Below are 4,861 nucleotides of genomic sequence, written 5' to 3' on the forward strand. Positions count from 1 at the left end.
ACATAACCCAAACGAAACTTTGTGAAAAGCAAACGTGCCAAATGGACAAGTGAAGGTAGTCTTTTCCTGATCCTCTGGTGCAATACAAATCTGATTATACCCTGAATAGCCATCCAGAAGACAATAATACTCATGACCAGCCAACCTGTCAAGCATCTGATCAATGAAAGGAAGAGGGAAATGATCCTTCCTCGTGGCTTTGTTTAATTTTCAATAATCCATGCATACTCTCCATCCTGTAACTGTTTAAGTGTGGATGAGCTCATTCTTCTCATTTGCTACCACAGTGATACCTCCTTTCTTAGGCACACATTATACGGGGCTCACCCAAGAACTGTCAGAAATAGGATAAATGATGCCTGCATCTAGCCATTTCAGAATTTCTTTCTTCACCACCTCCTTCATGATAGGATTAAGTCTGCGCTGCTGTTCAACATTCGGCTTACTACCTTCCTCTAGCAGAATTTTATGCATACAATATGAAGGGCTGATCCCCTTGATGTCTGCTATGGTCCATCCAATAGTCGATTTGAATTCTCTCAAAATCCTTAAGAGCTTGTCTTCCTCACTACCTGAAAGGTTAGATGCAATAATAACAGGTAAAGTAGATGCATCACCTAAAAAAGCATACCTCAAGTGTTCAGGTAATGGCTTGAGCTCCAAGGTAGGTGTTTCCTCAATTGATGGTTTGAGCTTTCCTTCAGCATTCTTGAGGTCAGAAGTACCAAGAGATTCAAACGGCATGTCCAGCTTTAACTTCTAGGGAGAAGCATTCAGATATTGTAATTGCTCGTTGACATCTTCATCATCACTGTCAAAATCCCCCACTAAGGCCTTTTCCAATACATCGGTCATTAGCATGCGATCGAGTTCTGAAGTAACTGCAGAATCAATCACATCCACTTTTAAGCACTCCTCATCTTCTGTAGGAAATTTCATTGCCTTGAATACGTTGAAGGTCACATCCTGATCTTGTACCCGCATAGTAAGTTCACCTTTCGGCAGATCTATCAAGGTACGGCCAGTAGCCAAGAAAGGTCTTCCCAAGATTATAGGAATCTTCTTATCTTCCTCAAAATCCAGAATAACAAAATCTGCAGGAAAGAAGAGCTTATCCACCTTGACTAGCACATCCTCCACTATGCCCCTTGGGTAAGTAATAGAACGATCAGCTAATTGTAGAGACATGTATGTGGGTTTTGGATCAGGCAAATCCAACTTTTTAAAGATCGACAACGGCATCAGTTTGATGCTTGTTCCCAAATCATAAAGGCACTTATCAAAAGTCAACTTGCCAATGGTGCAAGGAATGGTGAAGCTACCTGGATCTTTAAGCTTTGGAGGTAACTTTTGCTGCAGAACAGCGCTGCATTCTTCCGTGAGAGTAACGGTCTCAAGGTCATCCAGTTTCACCTTCCTTGAAAGAATATTCTTCATAAACTTCGCATAACTAGGTATTTGCTCCAGAGCCTCAGCGAAAAGTATATTGATATGAAGTTTCTTGAACACCTCCAGAAACTTACTGAACTGTCTATCCAGCTTTTGTTGCTGCAATCTCTTAGGAAAAGGTGGTGGAGGATAGAGCTGTTTCTCCCCTGTATTACCCTCAGGCAGAGTGTGTTCAACAGTAGTCTTCCTTGGTTCCGCCGCTTTCTCCTTTTGCTTAGCTTCTTCATCTCTAATTTTAGCTTCTCCTTCTTTTGGCTTTTCAGCATCAGCAACTTTCCCAGACCTTAAGGTAATAGCCTTGACTTGCTCTTTAGCTTCCTTCCTGCCTGGTACTTCCGTGTCACTAGAGAGTGTTCCAGGTTGACGATTGAGCACTGCATTGGCTATTTGACCGATTTGATTTTCCAAGGTCTTGATTGAAACCGCCTGACTCTTGCATAACAGCTTAAGTTCCTCAAAATCAGCACTAGTAGGTGCAGCTGCACTTCCCTGTTGAGGGTATGATTGCCTTTGAGCATACTGCTGTGGTTGCTGGAATCCAGGTGGATTAAACTGTTTACTCACACCTTGCTGATATGGTGGCTGAATAGCATTCTGATTATTACCCCAGCTAAAATTTGGATGATTTCTGTTATTAGGATGATAAGTAGCTGGCACAGGCTGCTGTTGTCGCTGATAATTATTCACATACTAAACAGATTCGTTGACAAGAGAACACTGATCTGTAGCATGAGAACCTGCATAAAGCTCACAAACCATAGCTATTTGATTGACTCCATATGTAGCTAGAGAATCAACCTTCATCGACAGCGCTTGGAGCTGCGCTGCAATAGCGGTGGCTGCATCGACTTCCAGAATGCCTGCTACCTTCCCAGGCATCATCCTCTGAGTTGGGTTTTGATGCTCATTTACAGCCATAGTCTCGATAAGATTATAAGCCTCAGTATAGCTTTTAGCCCATAAGGCGCCTCCAGCTGCTGCATCGAGCATGGGCCTAGATTGGGCCCCCAAACCATTATGGAAACCAGTGATCACCATCCAATCGGGCATTCCATGATGTGGACACTTCCTCAACATTTCCTTGTAGCGTTCCCAAGCTTCGCACATAGATTCTGAAGGTTGCTGCATAAACTGAGTAAGAGCACTGCTCATAGCAGCAGTCTTTGCCATCGGATAAAACTTCACCACAAACTTTTGCGCAAGATCTTGCCAAGTAGTGATGGACCCAGCTAGTTCAGAATGTAACCAGTCCTTAGCTTTATCCCTCAGTGAGAATGGGAAAAGCCTCAGCTTGATAGCCTCATTAGTCACGCCATTATACTTAAAAGTGCTGCGGATCTCGACAAAATTCCTTATGTGCATGTTGGGGTTTTCAGTTGCAGCTCCTCCAAAAGAAACAGAATTCTGCACCATCTGAATAGTGCCCGACTTGATTTCAAAGGTGTTAACTTGAATAGTCGGATGAAGAATGCTTGACTGAATGTCATCAATTTTTGGCCGAGAAAAGTCCATAAGAGCTGGATCAGCCTGAACAATACGATCACCCATGATTACTGGTTCTTTCTGCTCAGTTCCTGAATCCGAATCTTCAAAATCTATCATCTCCGGAATATCAAGACTTCGTCTGTCTCCTCAGCTGTATCAAAAGTCCTCTTGCGAGTACGAGAACGAGTTTGCATAAACGCTCGCTTAAGTACCTGAAACACAACCAGAAACAATAAGTAACAACTACGTCCTAATCACTGAGTCCTAATGACCAATGATGGTAAGTACATAAACTAAACAAATACGCCGAGTCCCCGGCAGCGGCGCCAAAAACTTGTTAGGGCGAAAACACGCGCTAATATTCACGCAAGTATACGCGTTCGCAAGTAATATAGAATACTTTCTAGTTCGTTCCCACAGAGACTCAGACTAATTATTGTTTAATTAAACTCACGCACCAACGTATGATTACTTCTCAATGTTAAGACACTAACACTTAGAATTGTTAACTAAATATTAACTATAATTAATTACTTAGTTTATCACTTAAATAACACTTCAATTAACAATATTAAAACACTCATGAGATCACAACTTCATTACTACTTCCTTCAATAATTATTGTTATTACCTTTAGCATGTGACAGTGATGATATTAATCGAATAACACGAAACTGATAAAAGCCAACTTGCATTGTACTAATACAATTCTACCAAGCATCCACAATTAAGATAGAAGTTGAATAGTCATCAATTATGTTGAGTTCCTATATGTCTACAGAAATTGACAACACAACGATTTAAGCACAAGTTATTCCTTTTGATTACACAGGGCAAATAAAACTGTTAGAGTTACCCACTAATCATGCACATCATACATGAACCTATGCTAGCATGGCAAGTTCTAAATCTCAAGATCCACCGTCGCTTCACAAGAGATTAACACCCTATCTTATATGTTCGCGACGCACATAAAACGAATATGCACAACCAATACTAGATATCATACAATCATCACACACTAAAGTATTAAACAATTAACTAAAGAATTCCATAGTAAATCCGTTGCGACCCCATGATCACGATTAGCCCATAATAGCACTTATCGTCATCATGGGTTCATATGAAATCATGATAAACAAACACAAGAAAATAATAACTAAACTAATTATATTAAATCAGAGTACGTCACAAGAGTAAATAGGCTCAAAGTAAGAAAACTAGCATCCAACGTTACAACGAAATAAGAATCACAAGAAAATATGCTTCCTCTTCGTTGCTGTGTGCTAAAACGGTCTTCTTCCTTATCTCCTTCGCTCCTTGCTTAATACCACCATCTAACCTCGTGAAAACGTCTTCAAATCTACTTATATACTAGTCCCATAAAACTCAGATTACATAGAAGTTGGAAGCCAAACAGAAGTAGAAGTCTAAAAATAATTATTTAATTTCCCGACACTGCGCGGCCGCTCAGCATAGCTGAGCGGGCGCTCAGCTTTCTGCGCGGCCGCTCAGCATAGTTGAGCGGGCGCTCAGGACCCTACTGGATTTTTCCTGAGTTTGCTCCGTTTCTTCGCCGTAATCTGCCCCTTTCTTTCCTCTCGCAATGGTGAACACATGCCAAGGCTTATTCTTGATGATTACTCCTCTGAAATGCAACTAATACCCTGAAATGCATAAACACTAGAAAAACGCATCAAATACACAAAATACTTGATTTCAAGGCACCAATTTAAGCCATTTTAAGATGTTCTAAGTGGTATAAAATGCCATTTATCAAATACTCAGTTAAGAAAGCTTGAGCAATTTCATTCCACTCAGTCACATTGATATCATTCAACCATTTTTTAGCTTTATCACGAAGAGAAAACCCGAACAACATGACTTTCAATTGGTCTACAGTGACACCCCGATGTTTGATGGTATA

General features: G+C 40.8%; 1 non-coding gene across 1 annotated transcript; it reads left to right on the top strand.

The window, feature by feature from the left end:
• Positions 1–2,497: 2,497 nt before the first annotated feature.
• On the top strand, positions 2,498–2,604 carry LOC141662747 (small nucleolar RNA R71). The gene has a single exon (XR_012550843.1). It is a non-coding gene; the product is annotated as a small nucleolar RNA R71 (small nucleolar RNA).
• The last annotated feature ends 2,257 nt before the right edge of the window (positions 2,605–4,861 follow it).

The sequence above is a fragment of the Apium graveolens genome, chromosome 5 (assembly GCF_009905375.1).
Source record: "Apium graveolens cultivar Ventura chromosome 5, ASM990537v1, whole genome shotgun sequence".
Taxonomy (NCBI): domain Eukaryota; kingdom Viridiplantae; phylum Streptophyta; class Magnoliopsida; order Apiales; family Apiaceae; genus Apium; species Apium graveolens.